This window comes from Zootoca vivipara, chromosome Z1 (genome assembly GCF_965207765.1).
Source record: "Zootoca vivipara chromosome Z1, rZooViv2.hap1.1, whole genome shotgun sequence".
Lineage (NCBI taxonomy): Eukaryota > Metazoa > Chordata > Lepidosauria > Squamata > Lacertidae > Zootoca > Zootoca vivipara.
The window spans coordinates 28,820,497-28,837,781 of record NC_142583.1 but is presented as its reverse complement, the minus strand read 5'-3'; positions in this window follow the sequence as shown (position 1 = coordinate 28,837,781).

Below are 17,285 nucleotides of genomic sequence, written 5' to 3'. Positions count from 1 at the left end.
CAATCCCTCCGACTGAACAGGTAAGCATTGTAATAGGTAAAGTAGATCTGTTAGAGGACCAGTTACCTGAACTGGATTATTCTTCCTATCTTCTTTACAGGGGATTGATAGCGCTGCTGCTATGACATAGTTTAGCGCTAGTCACGTGGACCAAGTCCAGGAGCCCTTTCCAGCTTTTCCAACAAATGAGTCCCTAATAGAATGAGAAGGGAAATGGTGCTCAGTTTGAGGCCCATTTTGCATATTTAATGCACATTTGAACCATTTTGGATTATGCCATTTTAAACAGCTTACCTCAGCGAATCTTGGGAACTTTATTTGTAAAGGGCGCTGAGAGTTCTTGAGAGCCCCCTATTTCCCCCACAGACTTGCAGTTCCCAGAGTTTACTCAGGAAGAGGTATTGACTCAAAATCACTTTGAGAATTATAGTTCTGTGAGGTATATAGAGGGTCTCATAAGTACTCTCAGGAAGTACTCTTTAACAAACTACAGTTCCCAGGATTATTTGAAGGAAGCCATGGCTGTTTTTGAAGCAGGCTCTGAATCCAGTCTGGATCCTTCTCTTTGAAAAGATGGTCTAGCACAGACCCAGCTTTTTCACTGCTGCTTATAAGCATAGCTGCCAAGTTATCCCTTTTTTTTAAGGGAAATTCCATTATGCTGAATAGGCTTCCTCGTGAGAAAAGGGAAAACTTGGCAGCTATGCTTATAAGGGAGTTACCACCAGTGTTAAGGGACGTAGAAGAAGGTAATCCAATCCTTGTTTCCTAACTGAACTAAAAGTGGTCCATGGGGACACTGTGCATCTTCTTAGGGTGAGCAAGGGGTTAACAATGCAAAATAGTGGGGGAATGCTGTCCAGGGTTCCACAGGGATGACTTCTAGGGCTGTTTTTAATTAAGAATTGTATTCACAGTTGGGAAGAAAAAGTAAAGATCACATTAAATAAATTTGCTGATGATGTGGCATTGGAAGAACTTGCAAATACCAGTTGAGAACAGAACAAAAATGTACAGGAACCAGAGTCGTTAGAAGTAAGAGCAGGAAATTAAAAATAAAATTCAACCCGGAGAGCTAACACATCTGGGGGGAAATAATAAAGAAAAAGAAAAGGAGGAAGATGCTTGAAGTGTTATGTTGCTGAATTCTTGGAATGATATTGACTCGCAAGCTAGATGTGCCACAGAGACAGAGGCCCTGAGGGATCCAGGTGGTCACCAAGTCCAAACTCTTGCCTCAAGACTAGAACATCCATATATCATCTTCCTCCCATCCCCAGAGATTCTCCACCACAACCAAACCACACTATACCACAATCAGTGTGCAGAAGTACACTGTAGCTTGTCATGGCCTACCCCAGTTGTGGTCATGTGATGTGGATGGTTAGGGAATGGTGATGGATACAGGCACACACAAAAGCATGGGAGTCAGATTGCTCAGGTTGATGCTTAAATGTGTCTCTGCTCCTAACTGACTTCACCGCGGCTTGGGGGGTGGGACGACGACACATTGATCCTATGGCCTTTGAAGCATTTCCCAAGAAAAATTTACATATTTAACATGATCGGAAAAAACATGAAATAATCATTTGACGTGAATGATTAATTATAGTTAGTATTGGTTACAAATGCAGAGGATGAAGGCTTTCAGACTGGGCTGTTTCTTAACTTCCAAACAAAATACATTGAGGTCATGCTGTTTCTAAATAAAGCACAGTGCTGGTTTAAATTCCAATATGTTCATGCTTTCCCCATGTCTGGTGGTAAAATATGACTTTTGCCAGTGAGGAACACCTTTCCCTTGGGTTTCAGAGCAGATTTGACTCCCACATCCTGCCATGCCCAATAACCATGGCCACCAATCAAACAGGAAAAGTGGGAGGCGGGGTGGTGATGGAGGCTTTGCCAAAGAGTTGGTCTCTGGGCAGGAGCACTGTCTGGATAGCTGCAAGAACTCCCCTCCATGCTGGCCTTGTTCATGCTATTTGTGTTTCTCTTTAAAGTTACAGCCAATTTTAATCTGGAATCATGCGGAGGAATCTCGCTTCTGCAAACTATAGCAAAGCCATGGGACACAGGCAGCCGTATACTTTAATTTGAAAATTGTATGGAGTGATGTAGTTATGTCCAAGTAAGCAAAATTCAATTTAACTAATGCAAAAAGATTGCCTTCATTTGTAGGTGACTCAGCCTTTAGTTAAGGTTCTGATTTTTAAAAGAGACGGGGAACACAGGTCTGTGCTTGACGGTTATTCAAACTACTATCTGGAAGTTTGGAAGCTGCAGGAAAACCTTTAATGTGGCAGTTCTTAGCCTATGGATAGCCAATTGTATGTATCTTCTGTCTGGTGCAGGATTCACTGTCAGGTATGCCATTGCATGTATTGCTGAATCCTGTGTGTGGCAGTGGATGCAAAGACTCATTGGAGATTAGTTTTGCCTTAGCACTGCATGCAGAAGGTCCCAGGCTCAATCCTCAGCATCTCCAAGTAGTTATGGAAAAGACTCTAGTCTGAAACCCTGGAGAGCACTGTCACGACTGGCAGTGGGAAGCCTCTGGTCTGAGGCCCCACAAAGCCATGTTTCCCAAGCCATGCAAATATCAGGTAAAGACATGGCTGCCAATGAACAATAATAGAGTGTGCTCCCAGTTGTTCTTGGCAAGTGGTTTTGCATTTGACAACAAATGGAAACTTCCCGTGAGTGGTTTCATCCAGGGATTCTGATCAGATATCCCAAGTGGAGCAGATCACTACTCAAAGTTTGACCTGTAGCTTCTGACAGTTAATTAACCAGTGACAACTGCAGCTCCTAGTTCCTTTGCCCGTAGAGTCTGAAATCAAACCACCATGGGCAAAGAAACAGCATTCATTTGCAGAGCAACTTGAATTCAAGGTGATGTCACGGTGATGTCTGGTCCTTGACATCTGGCTGGCAGGGTTGGGGGACAACCTGCAACAGTAGAACCTCTTGATACATTTTCAGGCAGGTGGCAGGAAGTGGACATAAAATTAGGGTGAAAGGGGGTGGCAGAGAGAGTGAAAGTGTGGGTTGAAGAGAGGGAGGCTGGCAAGGGAGTTAGAAAACAGACAATAATGCCTATGCGGTTCCGGCAATCAAACTCCACAAGAAAGGCAGGCCCTCGGGTGGCTTGCTGTCCCTGGTGGCACCCCATATAAAATGTGAACACATTCTCTCGGCTAATGCAAATTGTAAACTTTTAGCAACAAAGATAGAGCTGGAGAGCGAGAACATGTTACTGGTCAATGTGTACAGTATATTCCTCCCACCTTCACTGTCACAGCCAAGAACCACCAATGGGATCTCCTCACACACATGCTTGAGAATCTGGACACTATCTGCCCCGATTTACCCATCGTCTTGACAGGGGATATTAATGCCCACCTAGGCCAAGGGCGGGAAGTATATACAAAAGCTTGGGAGATTTTGGACTCTAGTGTTCTTCCAGACTTCTGCTCATGGGAACGAGAATCATGGGATTTAGAATCAACCCCCCCCCCCCAAGGAACCGTGTCCTCAGTACACAAGGATCCGAATTAACGAGCATACACTCTTTCTTCCAATGGTGAACCCGGGCTTTGGGAACAAGTTCCAGGGCTACACCTTTCCAAGCTTTGGCTCTAAGTAAGCCCTGGCTAAAAATGAAAGGAATTTAATACCCTGCATTTCTGGAAATTGTGATATATTTGATCTGCTGAATCTTTAAATAATTATACATAAAATACAGACACAATTGCCCTGTGCTTGGTTTTCTTCTTCTTCTTCTTTTAAAAAAGCACAACAACCCTGTCCTTAAAATTGTCTGGATAAAATCATTATCACAATCTGGCAAGACTTTAGCAAGGAAAGCCAGGCCACAAAAGCTACTGTGGGACAATTATAGGGATATCTGGAAGCATTAAAATGTCATTTTCAATGTTTGAAATAAAATGATTCATCTCTTTTTGTCCTGTCATCGTTGGTGGAGTTGCACAAAGCTATGAATAGAACAGAATGGTTGACAGTTAAAAAGAAACATCAGCGGGTTTTTTTGCCACTGTTGTAAATGTCATGGGTCTGATTTTTATTGTATTATCACATTTTTATCTTAACCCTTCTTTCCAAAGACTGCAAAGTGGCATACATGGTTCCCTTACTTGTATTATTACATCCTTACAACAGGGTGAGGTAGGTTAGGGCGAGACAGAGTGACTGGCCCCAAGTCACTCATGAAACTTCATGATGGAGGAGGGCTCCAAACCTGGGTCTCTCCCATCTAGTCCAACTATATGTGCACCACAGTTCAGTGGATCAAATTTCAATCTGTGACTTGTCAAAATGAATATGAAAGAAAGATCCATATCTGGATAGATTCAGACAAACTGAATGCTCAGCCAGTTCATGGTGTTTCAGCACCCAAAGCAAAAAAATCCAAGTGATTCCACAGTAAAAATATAAGAATCAAATAGCTGGCGTTTTGTCAACCTTCTATGGTGCCCAGAAGCTGCCACCTGAGACAACTCCCTCATTAAATCATAGCCATACATTTATTTATATCCTGCATTTTTCACAAATACATCTGAGTTCAAGGCAGTTCATGCAACTGAATCGACAGTGAAAGCAGGGAGGAGCTCGAGGAGTAGCAAGACCAGAAGGACCTGAGGATCAGAAGTTGGGTCCCCTCATAGGGAACTTCAGTAGGCATCTGACAATGCTCAACTCTTACATTGGCCCTGCTGTGTACAGACTGTGTGCAGCAACATGCAATTTATTATACATACCTAACCACACATCATCCTGTGTGGAGAAGAAGCTTTTAATATTTCATGAATTAGTGTATTTTAATGTTTTGTTGGAAGCCGCCCAGAGTGGCTGGGAAACCCAGCTAGATGGGGGGAGTATAAATAATAATAATAATAATAAATAATAAATAATAATAATAATAATAATAATAATAATGGAGAAAGGAGGAGGAAGAGAACTGGAGAATGAAATCAAAGGAGTGATTTGGGAGTTTTAGGAATATATGGAGAAACTGGCACTGTGAGTAGGTTGGGGAGACAAGCATTTGCAACTCAGGGAAGCAGGGTGTTGGACAGGTGCAAGGAACCCATGGCCCTTGAGAAGTTGCTGGACTCCAACTCCCGTCGTTCCTGACCCTGGGCCATGCTGTCTGGGGCCAATGGGAGTTGGAGTTCAACCACAGCCCGAAGGGCCACAGGTTTCCCCATCCCTGGTGTGGACGGAAGGGAGGGAAGCAGTGTTACATGTCTTGCTTTTGAGTCTCCAGAACATTGCAGTGGTGGCCAAACTTGGCCCTCCAGCTGTTTTGGGACTACAATTCCCATCATCCCTGACCACTGTTAGCTAGGGATGATGGGAGTTGTAGTCCAAGAATAGCTGGAGGGCCAAGTTTGGCCACCACTGATTTAGAGGGATAGGGATAAGGCAACCAAGAACCATGGGGATTTGGTATCTGGATTGCAATCCAGGGTGGGCTCCAGAAGCTTAGTATAGGCCATTCCCAGTGACCAGCTCTGGGACATTTAACCCCTCATCTCTCAAAATGCTCTATTAGTTAGACCATGCCCTACCATAATACATCAGCGTTATGGGGACAAGCGCTGAGTGTTTCATTGGCTTATGAGAACATTTGTCAAACAAATATATAAGGAAATGACTTAGCCTCTCTGGCCCCCAAATTAATCCTTTAATCCTTTGAACTTTTAAACCAAACTGTTTAGAAAACTCAGATCCTTCTGGAATTAACCTCCTGCCAAGTTTTATGAAGATAAGTTTAAAGGTATAAGGAGTTTTTATCTCCCATTAGTATATGCATGACACAAGCTTCACGTCGCTCCGGGTTATAATCAATATGCGGTTCACCTTGCTGTTGAGCCCCCACTAAGCTGTGAACTCAGTGAGTATTGCTTGGGAGCAGAGCCATATGGCTAAAAATAGTGAGGGGGGGAAACGGTTCCAGACTAGACTGGATTTATGTCAGCTCATTAAGAGGCTGCTGTGTTGCTGTTATCTCCTCACACTCTAAAATAAGGAATAAAACGGTATAGGACACCTTCTGATAAACATGCCAAAGACTGGCCTTGGAGGGTGAGATGACGTGGCCTCCAAAAGTTCATGAGGATGGTGTGACTACAGGCAAGTTGGGAATACAACATCGGCAGGGAGGGAGGCAAGCAACACACGAAGGAGAATTTTCTGGAGCTCCATTATGTTCTTGCTTTTCATTTGTCCTTTAAAACACAAAACGTGTATTCTAGGCCTGGCTGTAGGGTTAAGCTTTTTCAGCCTGAGGAACACATTCCAAGAGCCTCATTTCAGTGGTGGTGGCCAGAGGCAAAACCGGATGGTGCAGCAAGTGAAAGCATTGGCTAGCTAGTTTCTACACACTTTCACAGCCCTCTCTTATCTCTCCACATAGCTGCCAAGTTATCCCTTTTTTAAAGGGATTTTCCATTATGCTGAATAGGCTTCCTCATGAGAAAAGGGAAAACTTGGCAGCTATGTCTCTCCATCCCAGAAAGCAAGAGGCACCATCACCATTCAGGAACAGATTTCAAGCAGGCAAAAGCACTGAAGGAAGGCATGCAGGAGGGCTGCTGAGAGGTATGGCCTGGAGAGAGTCCCAGAGGATTTGTGGGGTGCATTTGGCCCCCAATCAGAGATCTAGGAGATTACTACAAGTGACTGCTTGCCACATAGAAGTAGTTGTTTATGCTTATTACAATCATGTGGGGAGCTGGTGGCCTATAGCTTCTAGCTATATGGTGAGGCAAATTTTATCATGAACTGACAATAAATATGGGTAATAGGATTGTGCATTTTGAGGAGGCGCATACCCTCCAATATGTTGCAGTGGAAAAACGAGTACCCCTCTTCCAGGGCTGTTCTCCCGTGTGAGTCATGTGACCTATGTGACTCACGTGACCCCCTCCAAAATGGGATGTCGATAGTTGAGGGGTATGGGGGTGTTACGTGGGTGGGTGTGCAATTGGCAGTTCGTCCTTGCTATCTGCTTGTGTTAAGTTTACATGTTGTATATCTGTGTATCATTCACTTAAAATATAAAGTGATTAAGGGTCTTTTTATTTGCATTTGTTTATAACCATTCAATAATTTCTGAGGAGCATCACCAAAACTTGACTTTTAGTACCTGTTTGTGAATTAGACCTGTGTGTTACAAATTCACAGCATACTTTTTATCTATTAACGCAGGTGGCGTGAGGAACTGCTTTACAACTTCAAAAAAAGCCCTATTAAAAACTAGCATGATTCAGTTGCTGGAAGGTGGAAATCTGTGTTATCAATACCCTTGAGCTATTGTCCTACAAAAGAAAAGAGAGTTAAAATCAAATGATGTTCTTAACACATTAATTGTTATTCATATCAGATTCAGAAATGAGAAAATCTGTATTTCAAGAAATTCTTGAGATGTATGAAGGTGCAGGGTGGGGGTGAATAAAGGGCCAGATCCTGCTTCGGCAATTCAATACATCATTGTTTATACAAGGTAACCAACACTTAAACCCAAATGTGTTTGGGTATATTGCCAGGGGGAAAATTTATGACACGCAGCCCATAATGCCACATTTCAATATAACAGGGGTAATAACTGAGCCCTGAACATTGCCACGTCTGTTTGTTCCACTTGCCACTTAATTTTGTGGGATTAATGGTGGTGACACTGGAATTTCAAAGCATAAATCATGCAGCACAGTATTAGCAGCTATTTAGACACAGTCCTTTTGGTCCTGAAACAGATTATCTGCAACTAATAATAAAAAAAGGAAGGGAATTAATCCTCTCAAGGTCAGGAGTTACCTGTTAGAACTTCCCCTTTCAAAACTATATGGCTTGCAATTTTGTTGATATAGAACAAATAGTATCAGTTTGGTGCAGTGTTTGTGGAATAAAGCATTCTTCTAGAACAGGTCAATCAGAACAAGGAGGCCAGGGAAGGATTGTTTCTTGCAAAAGTCATATTTTTCATTTTTCACGTCTGTTTGTAATTGCTGTCATCTTTGTTTCTCAGGGTACAGCTAGGAAAGGTGACTCTCATATTTATTAGTAGAGGATTTCAATAAACATTGGCGCAATATGGTAGGCCCAGGAATGATTTATTGATAATTTGTCACTTATATTTATGGGAATTTGAGACCCTAGAGCTGTACAACTGGTAAATCATGTTATGCATTTACACTTTTTTTCCTCCCAGGGAGGAGTAATTCTTTGGTGCTTAACGAACACTCTGTCTAAATGCAAGCTGCCTTGTGTAGTTGCAAATGCAAAAAGAAAGCGGGGCAGGTATGTAATTGGACATTTATTTTATTTGAGATATGTTTGCAGCAGAATCCAAAGCTACACAAACAATAGCCTGATAAAATACAATTGCAAGGAAAATTTCAATTTAACACATTCAAAGATATTGAAAGTGTGCAAACAAAAGGAGCTCTAAACTGGGCTGAGCTTTCCCACTGTTTATTATTGTACAGTTGTAAAGAACTTCCATACAGTTCCCAGGTGGAAACAGCTGTTTTTCTACTGCTGTCTAGGGAGGGCTGGTACAAAGGGCTATTGATCATTACTGAAGACCCTAGTTGAGGACTGACTGAATCTGAGAAGATGCTGGGCTGTAGCGGATGCTGTCAAGGGTGTTTGAATTCATTTGCTAACTTTGCCACCTATTCTATTCCTTTGGAACATTATTATCTGCATAGTGATGTCAGCTTAAAGACACAAATATAATATTCATACTCAAAGGAGTTTGTTTATAAGAAAGGGCTCTCTATCAGACTGGCAGCTGCTTCCTCTTGATAAGTGGATGAGTACTTAATAGCATGCCCATCCAATGGTTCCAGTGCCCTTTAAAAATGTGATTAAAAAAAACCACACACCAGATGGCTGCATAAGCAACGTTGCTCTATCTCTAGTCCCGTTTCCTAAGGCTTTGTACACCTAAGTGATTGTAAAAGTGAAATGTGAGATATTGTTCTTTTAAAAGGGATCAAAGAGAAAGGAAGACAAGCTTAAAGAGACTTTAATATGTATGTATTAGTATTCACTTCTTATCTTCATTTACCAGTCATCTCATAACACAAGTTCTGTAGGCAATGTATGACAGTCCCAGGATCAGCCAGGAATAGAGATAGTAAGGGCAACAGAGACCAAAATCCCAAGAACCTTCAGAACAGAGAAATCTCTGCTGGTGCAACAAGCTGTTGGAAAACCTCCTTGGTCTAATACAGAGTTCCCCAGTTTGCAGCCCTTGAGATGTTCTGGACTACAGCTCCCATAATCCTGGACTATTGGGCATGCCAACAGTCAGTGATGGGAGTTGTAGTCCAAAACATCTGTAGGACATTAGGATGGGGAAGGCTGTAACTTCCTGGACAACACTTGGATCTCTAAATTTGTGTTAACTTTGCTGACACACCGCTGAACTGTCACCTGTTGACTGGCATCCTATCTTGTACGACTTCATAGAATGCTTCTACCTTGGTTGAACTATTCCCCAACCCAGCTGGAAGACTGGGAACAAGATAAGATTACAAGATTTTAAAATGTCATAGGGACAACTAGAAGCCCTGGCTGTCTAGGTGATTGGGAGTCTTGCTGTGGGAGCCAATGTGATGTAATGGTTACTTGCTCTGGAGGCATGGAAATGAGACAGAGAAGCCCGTTGGGTTACCCTGAATGAGTCACACCATCTCAAGCCTGCCATCCAGGGCTGCCCTGCCCATGAGGAGGGTTGAGGCAGCTGCCTTGGGTGCATAAGCCCCAAAGTGATACTCTGATGGGCACCCTACCAACCATGCCACTTCTGCCACCAGCAGAGAAGTGGAGCCAGCACCGCCAGTGGTTTTCAGCAAGATCTCGCTGGAACCCCCCGTTGTCACTGCCGTTTTGCTGCCACACAAAGGGAGACTTTGTGGAGTAGCACCATCCTATTTCACCTCAGGCTGTGAAACAGGATACAGTAGCCTCCTATCATAAAGATAGGAGACAGTTCCATTTTGGTGTAGAAATGTGGGTTTTGTTCCATCCCCAATACAACCACTGTCATTCTGATGGGCAATCACTTCCTTTTCCTGTTGTGCCTCAGTTTCTCCATCTGCAAAGATACTGGCATTTATTTATAACAGCAGCTACCATAGCTTGCGAGGCCAGGGAAATACTGTATCAGTTGTAGTAAATGCTGCACAGGTTAAATATGTTTATTACTAATGGATGGAGGCCTTAGAGGTGAGTGTGGAGCTCTCCTTTTTTCTGCCATTCCCTCTTTCCTTGGCATGGGCACAAGGGGGAACAGTCATGTAGCATTTGAAGGACCACCCCAGTTCCAACAGGAGGAGACATGCCAGTGGCTTGGATGAGAGGCGAAGATGGTTGTGTGTGAGAAGTTAGAGAGGAGAGAAGGTGAGCTGGAGTGGCCGTTAATTGAAGGAAGACGTCCAGTTTGATTTTCCCCTCCAAAGAAGTGACTAATAGATTAAGATGATGATTACGATGATGATTATGTAGTATGCAGTGTTTAATAAAATGCTTTATATATTAATTGCATTTTAATCATTTTATTTTTAAATGCTGTATGTCTCCTACAGGATTACTAGCAGTAGGAAAAAGCGACTTAATGAATTGTATCATAAAAATAAAAAAACCTATCATTTCCTCCTTTCATATCCCACTGCATGCTATCTTCATATCTTTTTGCTCATTCATAATTGCATAGATGCAGGCCAGTACATTCTCCCATCATATATTTCCTTAAGCCTACTATCAAAATAAGACATATTTCAGAATTTGGCTTCTCTCATAGCCAAACATGTTTTAAACATCAACTTTCTTGAAAGATTTAAAGCTGTCATATTGAAACAATCTTATTGGTGCGTGTGCAAGTGTGTGTGTGTGTGTTTGTGTGCGCGTGCACACACACATTACAAGTTGTTGAGATGGGCTTCTTACTTGCAGTCTAGTCTTAGGAGCAGTACATTTAGGCAGAAACTTTACTGTCAGTCACTGGTTGCTTGTATCCAAACCAGAATAGCTGCTAGGTTGTCTCTAAGGGTTTATTTATATGTGCAGTGGTGACATGCCATGCCATGGTCCTCACACAGAACTCTCCACTTTTGCCTTCACATCAGTAAGATGCTCTGAGGATGCCTCCATAGGAAAACCATGTTCCATGTGAAAAACATAGGATGGAATTCAACATACTAGAACTTAGGAGGTTGGCGGTTAACAGATTGAGGTTGAATACTGACAAGACTGAAGTACTGTTTCTGGGGGACAGGGGGCAGGCGGATGTGGGGGACTCCCTGGTCCTGAATGGGATAAGTGTGCCCCTGAGGGACCAGGTGCACAGCCTGGGAGTCATTTTGGACTCACAGCTGTCCATGGAGGCACAGGTTAATTCTATTGGCTGTCTACCAGCAGGCTGAGACCCTACCTGCCCGCAGACTGTCTCACCAGAGTAGTGCATGTAGGGGGGGGGGAGGTAATCAATTTCAGCTATTTAAATTCAATATGCTTACTCTTAACATTTTAGCACCATGCTCTCTTTATTGCAGGCAGAAAGGAAATGCCCTCCCAAAACGAATTACGTTCCAATATACGTACCTTAAAACGGACCTTTTGCACCTGAGGTTGGAAGTCTGGAGTTGAGCAACAAGAGGGAACTGCAGAGGAGAGGCAGCGGAAGTAAGGGAAATCTGCCATGTTCTTTGGATCTATTATTTTTGGGAAAAGGAGAATGTATTAAAAGGAAGCATAAACAGTCATCCATTCATGCAGTGGAAAACTGCCTTTAAATTCTCTGTCTACGTTTCCAGACAAAATCCAGCAATGTAAGGCCAGATTGGGAGGTTCAGTGGGGCTGAGGGTCCTCCGGTGAGATTATGACTTCAAAACTATGCCAAAATTAGCACCACCCAATGTTTAAAATATGGTCCGAGTTTTGCCGAGTTTGGTCACAGTTCCCCATTAATTTGCCTTTCTGACATCTCACATCTCTAAAGTGCTCAATGACAGCCTGTAGAGGTTTCACCGTAATCCACCTTTATCCATTAACAGACACTCAATCACTAAAGTGCTTACTAGACTAAACATATTTATCCAACCAAATCACACTTTACAATGCAAAACTGCCAATCAGACCTTGGCTATTAGCAGGAAACTGCTTTGAGGGGGGGGGGATTTTGGTGTTTGCGCTGTGAAGAGCATGCTTACCTCCAGCAAACCACTAAACCAAATTAACCTAGCTGTATCCTCATAAAAGAAACCAGATATCCTGTTGTGAAAATAGAAAGCTTGGTGAGACAGGCCTTCTTTGATGGCCAACAGTGTGGCAGACGAACAGTTCAGACTGCAAATCTGGTTACCACAGATTCATATCAACCACCCTTCCCCCACCAATTAAGAGTTTTGTTAAGTTTAAAAGCAATTCTTCTCTCTCTCTCTCTCTCTCTCTCTCTTTAAAGTATCATTTGGGTAATTCAAGTAGGCCTTCAGGTTTCCAATGTTACTAGTATAATTGCAAATAAGTGCTGTACTTATTGGCCAAGGCTCCTTTAATTCTAATTGCTCTTTTTCGGCGCAATTATGTTGTAAAAGTACTTGCATTAGCCAAATAAAAAAATAAAAAAAATCCAAGAGACACAAATGTGGTAGTAATAATAATTCTTTTTATTAGCCTGGCGAAGAGGAAGAGAACAAAGCTTTTAAAAAACTTCAAAGTTCTGACCACGGGAGGGGGGTGGGGAATCCAGAACTGGTGAAACATGCCTACATCTCGATCCTTTTATTAGTCTTATACAAACCAAGTGCCATCACCACAACTCTCCTGACATTTTTCTCCCTGGGAAATAGAAAAAGCTACAACATCCGCACAGTGGGGCTTATTTAAAGCCCTCTGTCAGAACGGCATAAAATGGCCCTGTGTGTTTTCACTAAGAAAGTCTTAATAGCTTTAGACTTAATGGTATTATGCCTCCCTTAAATACCAATAATTTTAAAGCAAAGCTTGACATTTGCTGGGCTTAGTGTACTCTACCACCAGTGAAATAGGGGAGGAAGGAGGCAAAATCTTACTACAAGGAAGGCAGCTAGAGCAGTACATGGAAATTAATGAGGATTTGGGTCTCCCAGCCTTTTTATGTATAGTTCTTGACTGCTAGTCACATGACTGAAAGGTGTTTTCCAGAGGCTTTTTGAACTTACAAAAACAACAGGAGAATTTTTCTGCAGCTAGCTGTTGTGGAGAGAATTTTATGAGCAGTTAAAACAAGTCCCACTTTTGGGAGGGAAAACTTCAGCTGGAATCATTTCCAAAACGACGAAAGCCACAACATGTACCATTTTCCCCAAACACCACAGAGCAGACTTTCTCAGTTAGGGTTGGGAACTTATAAAGTACAAATGAAGTTGTCATGTTGCAGAATGGCAGCGATGAGCCAATGACGGAGACTAACCGCTATAAATAAATAAATAAATAAATAAATAAATAAATAAATAATTTATTATTTATACCCTACCCATCTGGCTGGGTTTCCCCAGCCACTCTGGGCGGCTTCCAACAGAAAAACAAAACAAAACAAAACATTAAAAGCCACCCTAAACAGGGCTGCCTTCAGATGTCTTCTAAAAATCTGGTAGCTGTTTTTCTCTTTGACATCTGATGGGATAGGAGGGCGTTCCACAGGGCGGGCGCCACTACTGAGAAGGCCCTCTGCCTGGTTCCCTGTAACTTGGCTTCTCGCAACGAGAAGTCCTGAGGCACTGGGCAGAACAATGGGGGTGGAGATGCTTCTTCAGAAAGCAGAAGGGAGAGGAAGAGAGAATGCAGTTTATCCAAAATAGAAAAGCCTCATCAGCATAATGTGAATGACATGAATTTAAAATGAACCTTCCTTTTATGCACATGTGATTAATAGCATTATTGGCATTATTATAAATCATCTGAGCTGCAGGCATACATTGAAATGAAACTGCTTCAGTTCTGTTTAGATGTGTTCTGTTTAGCACCTCAAAGCCACGCCACCCAGAGAAACTGGAATGTAATATATCCAGGTGACCCTCATATGATTGAAAGATATTTTAGAGGAAAGAAGGAGAACTAATGTTGATGATGAATGAATAAATGGGAGAGAGGCTGTGCCAACGTGAGCAGAGGCTGAGGATCCATGCAGTAGGTGGGCTGATGGAGGGGGTGAGGAAGTGTGTGTGTGTGGTGTGGGTGGATGTGGGTGTGAGAGAGGGTGGATCCTCCCTCTTTTTGGCTTTGGGACCCCCTAGCCACTTTCTCCTGAGGAAATGCAGCTCTTGATCTTCAAAAAAGTTGTCCATTCCTGCTCTCTCTCTCTCTCTCTTCAAATCACTGCATGTAGAAGTCAATGTAAGACAGATTCTACGTGCATATCAGACATGTTAGTTATTGTTTGTGGTGGTTTTGGAAATGTGTTTGCCCATTTGGTGGTTTTGGTATTTAAGGAATTGAGTTTAATATACAAAATGGACCTTCAAGTTTTCCCTCAACTCACTTTACTTGGAATAAAGGACATGACAACTCCACCAACTGCTCATAAAGAACTTGTGATGTTCCTCCTCACAGTGGCACATATAGAAATAGGTACGGTAGTCATGCGATGGTGCACTGCCTTGGGCTTGAACACTGAAGCATGGTACTCCAGAGCATGGACTGGACAATAGCCCTGGCTGAAAAGCTGATGTGCCAGATTCATACAACCAAAGGGAATTCTAATCCTATCTTTTCTATAACGTGTGGCAATTGTTTTTGGATTATATGTGTCAAGAAGATTGTGCTTATAACCCCCAAGATCTCATGGTAAAATGTGAACAGGTTTTCTAGAGCGAATTGTAAAAATGTGATTTGATATTTTTAAGCAACGTGGTTGATGTGTTGTGAGTTATGTTGCTGTATGTGTGATGTGAAAAAAAATGAAAATTAAGATTATTATTTTTAAAGACATGTTAGATATCTATGTGCAGGAGACCTTTTTCTACAGAGAAGCATTCAGTAATGTGAGCTCCCACCTTTAGGTATAGCTTCAAAACAACTTAGGCTGTTCTTAACAGAAAGTACACCACCATTTACTGGAGTGCTTTTTCACTGGAGTGCTTTTCAAACAGCTTAAACATAAAGTAAAAGTCTTCATTAAATTTCCATCTCAGTTGTAAAATTAATAATGGATTTTACCAATATATTGTACTGGTTGAGGCAACAAAGGAAGCACCCCTATTGTTTCACATACAGAAACCAATGGAGTGGCAACTGAATCTACATGGAGATTCATGTAGAACCTGAGAGATTCATGGAGATATACTACACAGCCTCTTCTGTAACCCCTAAGTTAGCTTGTGGTCCTCAGATGAGGTTCTTCCAAGCACACATCTATGTTCCTTTTGTGTGTGGATGATAGCATTGTTTTTTTCTGCGTAAGGATAAGCACTCAATCGCTGAACATGGCAAATAGAAGGAACGATGTTATTGAAATTCTTTACCCTACTGCTTTGTAATAATGTTTTCCAATTTAATGAACAGAGACAACATCAGCTCTAGCCACGAAAATGCCCTTTTGGTATCTTTCTTCTCTGGACTGAAGCACTACTCTATGGAAATTCTCAGTGTTCCAGTCTGTTGATTTTCACACACCCACCCCTGCAAAAATGACATTTGCTTTTAGACTTACACAATTAGTGAGACAAGGAAACTTTCCTATCACCAGAGGGGTGGCGAGGAAAAGTGAGAGAATATACTGAATGACATTTTGGAACCATTAATATGGAAATGAAAAACACAACAGCAGTGTGTAAACATTTAATGTTTCTTTTAATCTGCAAACTGGCATGTTATGTAAATTTAAATTGATTTCAGGTACATTGCACAAATGTGGGTAGATTAAAGCATACGGACAGACATGCACATACGCCATAGACAAAAACATGTCACATACCAAGTTTTTCTCTGTCTTCCTTGATACAGTCCTTTTCAAGATCACAGGATTTGTGTCAGTGTAGCAGAAAACTATATAATTTGGCTCACATTCCTATTCCCAGTATTCTTCCTCCCCTTCATCCCACAAGTCACATCTAATTGCAGCACTAATTGTACTCACTGTACAGGCTTGAAAAAGAGAGAGACTCAAATCCTCAGTCTTATTTTCCATTTGCTTCTTGAAATGCATTTTTCCCCTCCACAGTATGAGATGGTCATGCAAACTGCCTGTCTTTCCCACCACTTGGCTAGCAACAAGCCAGTTTGTAAGTTCCCAAATAGCAAACAAACTGGCTATTTGGAAAAATTATGTATTTGGAAAATTAACATATATTTTACCATAACACCCTGCCAAGTGTTCAGTTTTCCACTAAAGATAGTGGGAGGGGGACCATGTTTGCAATGATTGCACTGCATGAGTTTTTCCTTTTCAAATGCATCTGAAAACACGTTTTCCAATAACAAAAGAGTCTACTTTCAGTGCTATCCAGATTAAGCATATTCTAATGTTCAGCATCTTTAAGAACTTTGTAAATGTGTCACAATGTTTATACCACCAGGCATGGACCATCTCCCCCTTTACAGTCCTTTCCATCAAACCTTGAACTACAGTTAACATGACCTAAAAAGAAAACCCACCATCCAGATTAAAATGTCAATCTTCTTCGGACCCCGAAGTCATATATTTTTTCATATTTGACAAAAATCAAACAAAGCAATTCTTAGTATCTACTCAGATGTAAGCCCCATTTAGTTTAGTTGAATTTGCTCCCAGTCCAAGATAAATGTGCAGAGAATTGCAGCCACAGGGTAGAGGCATTGACATCAATGGAATTGCTCCAATATAATTATTTAAGGCAAACTAAAATAAAGATAATGCTTTCCTGGAATTATTACAAATACTTAAAAAAAATATCTGGAGAAAAACACACAGAAGTTGACTATTATATCTTTCTTTGTTTCAGAAAATAAAAAATATGAGATTGCTTAATTGTTTTCCTATTTCTAAGGAATGCGTATTTTTCCCTATACGAAACAAAAAAAAGGCAGTGTTTTCCATTAGGGCCTCCAGCTTAACATCTGCTTGCATGATCTTTTACTTAACTCACACTTTGGGAAGGACATCACAATCTGATTGGAAGATGTGAACTTTTTAAACGTTGTGGCTGAACAATGTGACTCAGTCCTTCTTCATACATGTTGACTTCAGTCCAGAGAAAGCAAGTTGTATTTCTGTTCCATTGTGACTCAAACA